At 43.7% G+C, this 12,220-nt stretch overlaps 1 protein-coding gene across 4 annotated transcripts in view; it reads right to left on the reverse strand.

The window, feature by feature from the left end:
- The window catches only part of Akap6 (A-kinase anchoring protein 6), a 504,011-nt gene that overhangs the window by 428,719 nt on the left and 63,072 nt on the right, over positions 1-12,220 (reverse strand). The gene's annotated exons all lie outside the window — the stretch shown is intronic.

The raw sequence follows: 12,220 nt of genomic DNA on the forward strand, positions 1-12,220 counted from the left end.
TCCATGTTCTTTGACAGAGCCTGCCTTCTGGATCCTTAGAGAGGCATAAAAGTCGCTACTTTGCTCTGTTTTGAACAGTGCTGAGGACAGTGGCCTGTTCCCCCTTTGAGTCAGGGTATAGTAACCACACACTAACTTTAGGGACACTTTGACCAGATAGATTTTCAGTTCAAAATTGAAAATGTAACAAATCATTGTGGCTAAGATCTCATGTTTAGCACAGCCCCATCCAATGCTCATCATCTGCATTTTCTCCCTCTTCTGCACCACAGTGCACTAGCCACACCAGATCCTCAAGTTGTTCTGGATACATACTGTATCCAGGCAAGCTGGGCAAGGTTCAGAAGCATCTAGAAAGATCCTGGAGACAGGAGAGACTTCAGTGAGATACCACCTAATTGTATCCAGTCTGTGGTTTAGACAAAGGAAAGCCAAGAGATGAGCAAGCCCAACCTAGTTCACTATACATTTTTTTAAAAATGTATTATCATAAGTTCAACCTCCTCGAACCTTCAACAGTGGTCAGGTGAGGGCGGCAAAGGGACTTGGTGCTGGAAATGATTCCTAATGTCTTCCAGGAGAGACAGGGACTAGGGACAATGTTTTCTTCCACATAGAAAATTCAAAATGAGTATGTGTAGAATGGGAATGACATTGAGGTGTGCAGAATAGTCATGTCTAAAAAAAACTCAGAAAACTGGAGAAGTATAAATTTGACCCCAGGAAAAACTATCAGAGGCTAGAAATCTAAATTCATGAGTAAACATTTAACCTCACTAAGATATCTTAGCAGTTTTTATAGAACAAAACTTGAAAACTACTTGTTATAGATACACAAACTTCCTGGTGTTAATGGAATTTTATTATTTAAAAAAAAATTAAAAATTTAAAGGATAAAGATGAAGTAAATTTTGAGGTGCCAGATAAATTGCAGATTCTGCTCCCCAAATAGTCACCTGAGGATGACGCACAAGACAGCTTCTCATTCCCCACAGAACTGTCTCTAGGAACCTTGTCAGAGTGTGTTTTGTGCTAGTGGATGTGGCCCTAGCTCGTGCTAAAGGAAACACTCTTCTCAGGAACCCGCCCTTTCTTACAGAAACTCCTCCTCCAGTCTGCTGAGAGCCGCTTGCTTAAGAGCGAAGCATTTCTGTAACGTGGCTGAGGAGAACTCTGATGGCTCCTAGTCACAGCCACTTATCAAGCGTCGACGTGTGTCAGGTGCCATTCTGTCAGCCATGAACACTACGCACATGCTCGCAAGGTAGGCTTGACCATTTCCACTTTTCAAATGAGGACGTGAAGCTGGGCAAAGTTAAGCAACTTGCTACAGTCACAATGTCCGCAGCAGAAAAACCAGAAACCCGCCTTCACCGAGGCCCTTCACTATTGTGTATTACTTCCCTTGCTCATTAAGGACTGGTTTTCATCACTGACGTGTAAAATAAAAAAAATTAAAAAAATTAAAAAAAACTAATACTTTATGATAACAAATAATTTTATTAAACCACATAAAGTTGATAAATATCTGGCCATCTGATCACAAAAATGGGAATCTCATACGGTTCAAACTAACTAAAGCAGTCACTCACATTTTATATAGATGTCTGGGGCAGTGGTATGAATTTAAGAGACACCATAGCCAATGGGTAGAGCCAGGAAGCAAACACTTTATCCCAATCACTAACTGAATGCATATGTTGTGGCTAAAAAGCACAAAATGAATGGCTCCACAAGATAGGGAAGCTATGGGTGCGGACTACTGTGAGGGAAAATAATTGGTTGGTGTAAATGAAACCTTATGTGTTGACTATGGGCTAGCAACTAGGAAGTACTGGGAAATTCAAGCTAACGGCGCACACAATGTGAGAAAAAATGACATACAAACACCATAGCCTAAGTATTTGTTACAAAAACGTATATGTTGGAACCCTAACCCCCAAAGCAACAATATTAGCAAATGGAGCCAATTCGAAGCTCATTCAGATCCCAATGAACGGGGGTAGTGCCCATAATTCCCCACTGTGGATACTTACTGCACCCCAAGTCTTCGGTCCTTGATCCTGGAGGCCCGGCCTCCACAGCTGTGAGGATTGAGTTTCTGTGATAAGATACCCACTGCAGTATTACAACAGGGTTACTGGATTAAGACAACACATGTAACTGTTTTCACCTACATGACAACAACAGGCACATTTAAAACATTGGAGCATGTTATTGAAAGTCAGAAGGTTAAACAATTAAAAGTCATGGGAAACCCTGCAAGTGAGATGTAAAATATTTGAGGTAATAGGAAATAAAAAAAAATTATTCAAAGGAGACCAAGGTGCTGTGGGATGTTCTGTATGTTAAATGTGTTGCTCTGATTGGTTAATAAATAAAATACTGATTGGCCAGTAGCCAGGCAGCAAGTATAGGTGGGACAAGGAGAGAGGAGAATTTAAGGCTGAGGCAGAGAGACGCTGCCAGCGGCCACTATGGCAAGCGAGATGTAAGGTACCAGAAGGCCACAAGCCATGTGGCAACTTATAGACTAATAGACATGGGTTAATTTAAGCTATAAGAACAGTTAGCAAAAAGCCTGCCACGGCCATACAGTTTGTAAGCAATATAAGTCTCTGTGTTTACTTGGTTGGGTCTGAGTGGCTGTGGGACTGGAAGGTGAGAGAGATTTGTCCTGACCGCAGGCCAGGCAGGACTGGAGAAAACTCCAGCTACACCAAGGTTCGGAGAAGTTATCCCAACAAACACCAGCACTCTGCTTCCTCATTCCTACCAGTGTCTCCCTAATGATTCTGCCATTTGAACACGAGCGCTACGTGAACACAGTAACATCCTTGGACATGGCGGCGACTGGCCATGCCACCTGCCACAGACGAGAGGAAATTCTCAGGTGGTATAATCAGCTACCTCACGGCAGGAGACTGAGAAAAGTCAACTTAAAATACACTTAACGTTTACTTTTAAAAAGCAAACTTAAGTTTCACTTACAATCATAAAGTAAAAAGCACTTGGAGTTTTCAATTTTCCTATTCAGAGGGCTTTTCTAATGGATGCAGGATAGTCTGTCTAAAAAAAAAATGTTCTAAAATTAGTTTGCTGTTAAAACAGGTTCAATTTCAAAAAGAAAAAAAAAAACCACCTGCTCTTAAAGAAACACTTCAGAAGCATGACATTTAAAGCATGCCTTTCGAATAAAAATCATCAGTAGATATCTACTATTAAAAGACAGTCTGCCTCTAACTAAAGGTAAGAGACATAGCTGCCTTAACTAGCTGCTTCATTTGTGAGGTTGCATTGTCTGGCAAATGGCTCGCCACCGCCTTCCTGTGCTCTTCTGTTTTACCAGAGCGACCCTATTTATTTTCCTGAGGGCATTTTTAACAGGGAAGGGCCACTGCCAACCATGGCTTTCCACTCTCCCTACGGGTTGCACGTATCGAAAGTTCTTTCAAAATTCACCAACCAAAGCAGCAAGCCTATTTTTTAGCTAAGGATTCATGAATCAAAGGAAAATAAAAGACTGTGCTCCTAAAGGAACTTGAGATTCACCAAAGGCGGCGACTGCTAGTCTGTCATCTGTCTCCTCATCATGTGTGTGCGCAGGACCTCTCTGTCTTTTTACTATGTGTGTGTATGCTCCTGCCGAGTTTATATGCACCAGGTATGTTCTCAGAGGCCCAAGGGAGCATTGGATCCCCTGGGACTGGAGTTACAGGTGGTTGTGAGCCACCGTCCATTCAGTCATCTCTCCTCCTCAATGTGTCTGTCAAATGAGCTACAGCACCCCAGCTCCCTCAGTGAACCCCGTGGAGGAGGTGTGGCTGCTGCCCAGCACTATCCCTTGCCTCTTTGTGACAAATAGGTCAAAGGACATTAACAAAACAGAGGCTAGCATGACAAGACAAAAACCCACAGGGTGAAATTTATCTCTCCTTGAGATGATTCTTTCACTGTTTTCTTGGTCCTCGGTTTCCCACTTTATTCCCTTTTGGTTTGATTTAAAACACATATGCTTAAAAATCTAATTACCGGGGCTGAGGGTATAGCTGAGTGGTAGAGTGCTCCCCCAGTACATGCGAGACCCTAAGTTTGATCCCCAGGATGGCAAAAACAAGACACAGCCTTCCTTACATTCCATGCTAGAGTAAGTTTAGACTTTTTAAAAACCTGATTATCAGTTACTTTTATTTATTGCTAAGTTCCCATCTCAGTGTATGAGTCTGATTAGCTCTCAGAATAATCACCACTGCTTTATGGTTCTTTTTATTTTTACCTGTGTTTTCTGGTTTATGTCTCTTTTCTGGAGCAGCTGCCCTTCTGAAGCAGGTGTTTATAGTATCTTAAAGCTACCACTCCAAGCCAGTGCTAAAGAAACACGCATCTCCATGGCTTGCTGTGCCTACCGTCTTCTCCCTTCCCTTATCTTTATCTTTAAATGAAAACAGCAGGAAGGGCCTTTTATTGATCAGACTTGCCACACCTGAGTTCATTTTTTCATCTAGTCTTCTACCACATATGACCCTCCTGGTTTAGCTATTAATAGTAGATAGGCTGCCTTCAGTAGTGATTCAAGTTATTCCTAAGGGGACATTCTCCTAAGTCATGGAAACATGGACATCAGATTGAACACAGCAGGATTTGAACTATTAAAAGTGAAATGTGAACAGATGATCTCACAAGGGGCACAGCCGAGGAGCTGCAGCGTTGGGTTCCGCGCTGTGAGGACCATGGCTGTGTGGCTCTAAAGAGGGTCAGAGACGAGGACCTGGAGGCTGCTGACCAGACCTGCCGTGTCCAGCTTAGAACTGTCCTAACACTGACAGGACTGTGGGCGGGAAGGAAACACCACTGAGCACCAAGGATCGGGGAAACTGAGAGGACGCTAGAAAAGCGATGGTTTTGAGTGAACCAGTGATTGCAGGTAATGAGTTGGTAAAAAGGCGTTTACATCAAGAAGTTAAATGTGAGAAGATGATCAGGCACCCACGGGCATGCGAGAAGATGATGATCGGGCACCCACGGGCATGCTGGTGTTACTTCATCACCATGCATGTGCCCACTTCATCTCAGGTGTCAAAACAAAGTAATCAGGACTGTTTGCAAGGAGAGCCCTATTGGAGAAATTATTTTGGCCACTCCACGTAGTTAAAAGGATATTTATTTAATGGCGTAACTCACAAATTAAGTAATGGGTAGGTCGCAGGGTCTGGGGAAGGTGTAATGCAGTCCAGCAGTGTTCTCCGGAGCTCTGCACAGTCAATCTGCATCGGTCAGCGTTCCGGCACCGAGCGCGCGCCCAGAGCGAGCGCTGGCCCATCCAGCTCTCGGGTCCCCAGGCGCCTCCCCTCGCCCCGCCTCGTAGGCATGACAGTTGCCAGAGTCTCAATGGGGGTTGGAACTTCCAGAACCAAGCTGGAATGGCTACCCACTACAGAGCCCAGACAATGCCACAGCATTGACCCTGTGACGAGCTCTCCAGGTAATATCTATGTGTGGCCTTGTGATTGTCCTTTGCTTTTGTTTTTTTTTTTTTGTTTTTGTTTTTGTTTTTTTTTTATGTTTTTCCCCTTTGGCAGATGGTGGACATTTGATGCATTTATTTGTTGTTAACTACTGATGAAATTATCTGAATTAAGCTGCTTTTCTGACTTATACAATGGTAGCCATGGTGAATATCAAGACTGTTATGCTATGCAGTTCTTGGGTTCTTGGGCCTCAATCCTTGAGGAGAACTCTACCCTAAGGCTTCAAGAGACAACAACTCCCCTTCGTAGATCCCTCATGCTTCTATTCATTCACATACTCATGAAAAAGAGAAAAGCTATCATTGTTCAAGGTGCCATCACTCAGGTACCATCATCATTCAGGGTACCATCACTCAGGTACCATCATTCAAGGTACCATCATCATTCAGGATACCATCACTCAGGTACCATCATCATTCAAGGTACCATCACTCAGGTACCATCATCATTCAGGATGCCATCACTCAGGTACCATCACTTGCCATCACTCAGGTACCATCATCATTCAAGGTGCCATCATTCAGGTACCATCATCGTTCAAGGTGCCATCACTCAGGTACCATCATCGTTCAAGGTGCCATCACTCAGGTACCATCATCATTCAGGGTGCTGTCACTCAGATACCATCATCATTCAAGGTATCATCACTCAGGTACCATCTCTCATGCCACTGCATGAAAACTATGTGAATCTCTAGACTCACAACTGAACACAGCCCTTTCTCGTTGTCACGATGAGTGAGAATGCTTCCCTATCCTGAGGCCCAGAGCCAATCGCCAGAGTCTCATTACCACAAATAGTAACTGGATCTGGACTGTGGGACATTAGCAAGGCAGAACTGAGAAAGGTTCATTACATTGACTGTAATTCCCTTTTTAATTAAAAAAATATGAACTCTTCCTGCCGTAATACAACCTCAAATCATAGGTCCCTGGCCTCCTGAGGAGAGGGACTAAGATGATGGGGAAAGGGGAAAGGGGGAGCGGTAAAAACCATACCCAGGCAGCATAAATATGTTGTGTAATTAGTTAAATGAGAGTTAAACAAAGAAGGTGATAGAAGTCATCAAGGAGGAAACAAAGGGCGAGAGAATTGATATAAGCATTGAACCAATAGGATGCTTAATTAGCTGGCTTTGCAGAGAGGATTTGATTTCTCCCCTGGAAGCCATGGTGGTGATACATAAACCTGGCCTCCCAAACATCATCAGCTATAATGGAATGTGTCCCTGAGTGCCTGTAAAAGCAATACCACCGATTCACCGGGCACACTGCTCGTTTCCTATGGGGGCGGGGGTCTTTTGCTCTGAGTTGTTTTCACAACAGTGGTCTCTTAGCTTTAAAGTTCTAAAACCATGCCTGAACTGTCTCAGAGCTAGGGGATAAGAGAGCCTCAAACCCAAAGGCCCCCAGGGCTCAGGCAGCACTGAAAGGTATACCAAAGGGACCATAAAGAACTGACTACGGAATTTACAGAGTCCGGTATAAAATGGAAATGCAGATCCCCCTAGGCAGAGATTACTGAGTTCCAAGATCCCAACAGCGAAGTATTAAGCCACATGTAGATTTGTCCAACTGCACAGGTTATGACATAAACCGCAAGCCAGGTTCAGTTCCGGCACTAGCTGGTTTGGGAACTTGCTCTGGAAGTCCGATGCGCTTTCGGTCGTTCCACGTGACTCAAGCATACAGTTGCAAGATGGCTGAAAGAATTTGGAGCATGCTTTATGGCTGGGGACCAGAGAAAAACACAGCTGGTGGCCACAAGAGAAACGATCTCTTTTATATCCTCACCAAGTCTTAAAACCAAAACAAGGATTCAGATTCTAACAGACATATGCTTCTGGAGGAGAAAACTTATGCCTCATTAATTCAGAATATCTAACAGTCAGACCCTCTGCACCAAGTCCTATAAAAGTGATATTCCTGTGAAAAGTGTTTCTGGTTACCAGCAAAGATGAGGGAGCTCTCAATCATAAATTATTTTTGTTGGTTGGTTTGCTTTGGCCTGTTTTTCTGCTTTGAAAAAAACCAAGGTGGACACATAAATGTTGCAATGGATTTAATCTGGAATGTTCCCAAAGGTTCTTGTTTTAAGTACTTGGGACCCAACTGGTGTCCCTGTTTGGGGAGGTGAGCCATGGGCATGTCTTTGATAATTATTCTTGCCTCTGGTTCCAATCCATCACTCAACTTTCTGCTCTGCCAAGATGTGAGGAACGGCCCCCTCAATGTACACGGTCCTGTGCCATGATATCCCTGTCATGAGAGACCACAGTCTCCGAATCCCTGAGGCAAAGTAAGCCTCGGCTTTGCTCAGGTATTTTGTCACAGCAATGAGAAAGTAACTAATACAAGTGTAGACCTAGAAACATCTGTGTAAATACACGGCTTTACGTAAATCAGTGTGATATTGTACTAAGCCTTCTCATTTGAATTGCTATTTGTACAGCATGCTAGTATAAACATGTAAGGCTGGAGCCTTGCATACACATACCTCCACCAGCCAACTACCTTCCCAGAATGCTACACCTAGAGGCCTGTTCAGGAAAGGAGTTTGTCAAGGTGAGAAATATTGCAATAAAAATTTTTATATCTCTCCTTAATTGATCTTATACATTTCTTATTTTCTTAGGTCAGTTTTGTCAAATAAGACAGAAATATACTTTCTGAATTATTGCAATTATATTTCTCAGAATAGCTTATACCAATATGACAATATTGGTCTTTTTGACACATGGCAAGGTTCTAATCCATCCCAAGGAGGAAAAACTGGCTATTATTCAACGTAGTATGTTCATCTCCATATATGAACCATGTATGCATGGACAGCTATATAGTTATAGAGGTTTCTATATTAGCACATGGAATCAAAGTAAACAGAAGCAATATTTTTTCAGTCTCTAGGTGAAAGGAATCACACTAACAATTGTACCAGCTTATTATCATCCCCCCCTTCAGAATGCACTGTGTGTAGATGCTCCAACTGCTTCCTAACCAACCTCGAAACCCTATTCCTCGTGCACAATAAAACTTGGGCCTCCTTGGAGCAGACTAGGACAAAGGCTAACTTCTTCCCAGAACCTAGAAAAGGCTAATGCACCCAGTGGACTAATATTTCTAAGTAGTCACCCTTCCAGAATCAATATCAGCGCTGTCAGTGTGTGCATTAGCCTATACTTAAACAAAGAACGGCCCCTAGAGCCCCGTAATGACACTGGGAGTGGATGGCTAGGAACGGGCGAGATGATGCGGGGATGACTGTATTGGCTCTCCTCAAGCACGAGGCTTCCAGGATGTTACACAAGACTGTGAGTCTTGTGCTAGCATCATAGCCACTCAGCTTCAGCCGCTGACTCTTCCAGCCAATAAACCTTCTTTTTATTTCTTGACTCAAGAGGTGAATTCATATCAGACCTTCTAGCCTATGAGAGAGGTTTGGCTTTTATTATTTGCCTGGTATTGCCAGCAAATGCAAATATCTTAAGATTAGCAGAATACTACAGATCTGGCTAATAAGACGGGTACAACAAACTTGAATCTCCAATGACTCCGGCAAGACCCACTTTTAGGGAGACTCCGCTCATTCACGTAGCCTTTTCCATGCACAGATCCAGCTAAAGCAACGTGTCCGGCAAGGGTGGTTGGTGGCAAAGGTCTGAGCATCAGTTCCGCGTTACTTACACACCTATGGTCAGGGTAGGTATTCACAGCTGACCAAGATTCACGCTCATCCTTACAGTAAACTGATCTGCGTGGAGGGAGGTTGCATTCCACCTGGAAAGCCTGATCTTCCAATCAGAATTAGGAGGGGTGGGGCATGTGTGAGAAAGTAGAAAAGACTAAAACAGTTAAGGTGTGGTAAAACTGGAGGGGCTTAGAAAGCATGCAGAGTTTCCAGCCACGATGCTCTGGCTTGGAATCCCAGCCCAGTCATTTATAAGATATGTGACTTTTGTCCAATGCCTAACCTAAGAACTGATTCTGTAAAATATGAATACCAGCGCCCAGTCTTATGAAGTGAGACTGTTAATTTCTGCCTCATAATGTCATCTGAAGAGCTAAACAAGCTAATACACAAAGCTTAGTCCAGGAAAACTGACAAATAATGAGTTGAATAAATATTAGTTATAGTTGTTATTATGATTATTATTTTTACTAGCCCCACGATGGCCTAGTTATCTGGAAAGAATTATTAAAGTCGTCATAACTTTGTAATTCAGTAACAAAATCCATAACTAATAGCAGAGAAGAGAGGAACTACGTGAGACTTACACAGTCTAAACTTGGCCACATAGTCAACATGGTTTTGATAATATTGCAGTCATTATGCACAACAAAATACTTGAAAAAAATCTAGAAAATTTCACTGAGGCACCAATAAATCCAGCCATGGAACAGTTTCTCTCTCCCTCCCCCATACACACACACACACACACACACACACACACACACACACACACACACACACCCCATCCCTTGGGGATATATTAAAGCTACAGCAACTGAAATAGCCTTCGCTCGTAATTAAGACACAGCTAATCAGAGCGCAAGCCAGGCTGTGGCCCTCGAAGAAACAGAACACCCGGGTGACAGCTCCTGCCATCAAGGCTTTGTTCTCCTGGAGCAAAAGGCACAAAAGCATAAAGTTGAGGAACCGTAGCTGCATGCTGTGGGGGCTGGGAGGATGACAGGCTGGCCTGCCCTGGGCGGATGTTCCACCAGCAACTGTGTGTGCGGCAGCCCGCACCCGCCAGGGCCCTTCCCCACCCTCAGAGCATGACTTCACTTTTCAAACCCTGCCCTTAAGGAATCCGGCCGCTGTGACTTCCAGTAATTGTACACTTCACCCACGATGATGCAGCTGAAAGCACCGGTGCACAAAAGAGGTAAGAATTAAGCCACAAGAAAGCCCGTTAAAACACTGCCCTGAGTTATCTTATCACAACTAGCAACGTATGTCCCCAACCACGTCTCTTCTCATTGCTTGTCATTGGAAGCAATACTTCAGAGGGATTCTGATGGGTGCTGGGCATGGTGTCCAGACTTGTACTTCAGCCACCAGGCACACTTTCCCTTCCCCCATCACCAGCTCGCTCCTCCCCTTCACCTTAGCGCTTCTGGCTTGACTGTGTTCACACCCAGCAGTCCCAGCAGAGCTTTCTGCTCACACTCTGCGTCATTTAAAAAAAAAGAAAAAAAAAAGCAGGCAGTGAACATCCATGCTCCCAAGTGCTTGGGAGAAAGCCAGACTGAGTTGACCTCTTCCATTCCATACAGCTGTATGCCAGTCAGTCATATACGCCCAAAAGACTGGGGACAGCATGTGTGTGGTGTGGGATAAACAAACTAATTAAAACGCAAGCTCTCCCACTCAAGCTAGTGCCTAATGGGACTGATATGCTGAACTCCACAGGAAAAAAAAAAATCAATCCAAGCTGGCTAGAGATGTTGCTGTTCCTGCTTCTTGTGATGTATCTGTTTCCGGCTCCATCAACAATCTAACCTAAACGAAAAGGAGCGCAAGGGTGCTATTCTTTCCAGTAAGTCTCTATAAATAAAAACTGTGAACGGGACCACACTGAAACACAAGACCACTCCCTGACTGTAAGCAGGCAGACTGATCAACTGAACTGACAGGGGCCTTCTTTCCCTCCCTGAGTAGCCATCGGTTGCACCAGGGAGATCCATTTCCTTTCCCAAAACAAAAGGCGATACACTGTTCCCTACTGGCCTCTTAGACCTGCTTTTAGAAAATAAAGCAAGTGAAGATGCTTAAAGACGAGCTCTGGATTCAATGTAAACAAGGCATGTTTATTATTGAGTACTCAGGGTCCAGTTCCAGAACTGAGCTGATGTTATGAGTGCAGAGATTTGCATTCCTAACAATTATTAAGGACCCTGACATTTACGCAGCACACCAGTTTGGGGCTAAAGTTAAGCAAGAGATGGCAGTACCACCGGGCCTCCCAGAGTCTCTCCACTGGTTATCCTTGACTCTAACTGCCGCAGAGAGATGTGTTCCTCTCCCAGTAACAAACCAGCGGGCAAACAACTCTAGCTACAGCCTCTTAACTATGGAGGACATGAATTGAAGACATTCTGTACAAATCAAAGGACATAAACAATTTATTTCATCTGGTTTCAGTCTTTATGCTTTTAATAGATTCTTTCTCGAACATGCAAGAGAATCCCTTTCACATGGTGGTTATGTCAAATGCTTATTCAGCGCTCATTCCTCGCTGCGAAGAACCTGAAACCCAATGGAGGTAAATCCTGAATTCCATTCTGCAAGTCACTAAATATTTCATAAATCACAGAGGCAAATGGGACCAATTAGCCCTGTCCCATAAAAAGGAAACATATCTTTACAATGTTAAAATACACATTTTAGAGCTTATGGAGGCTTTTGCAATAGAAAATTATCCCCTGCGCTTTTTTTTTTTTTTAATCCAGGAGAACACTAAATATAACAGGCGGAGATGGCGTAAGAAATCTTTACACTTTGTTTCTTTCATGATGCTTACAGGCCTTTGTCTTAACACAGCAGCCTGAAAACAGAATTAGGCAAAACAACCCTCCTTTCTCCGATCTGTTTTAAACAGACAACATCCCCCCCATCTCTGCCTTAGCAGCCGCCCCCGACTAGCCAACAAAACAGCCATGCAATTAAGGGCCAGGCACTTAACACTC

The sequence above is a fragment of the Peromyscus maniculatus genome, chromosome 14 (genome assembly GCF_049852395.1).
Source record: "Peromyscus maniculatus bairdii isolate BWxNUB_F1_BW_parent chromosome 14, HU_Pman_BW_mat_3.1, whole genome shotgun sequence".
Lineage (NCBI taxonomy): Eukaryota > Metazoa > Chordata > Mammalia > Rodentia > Cricetidae > Peromyscus > Peromyscus maniculatus.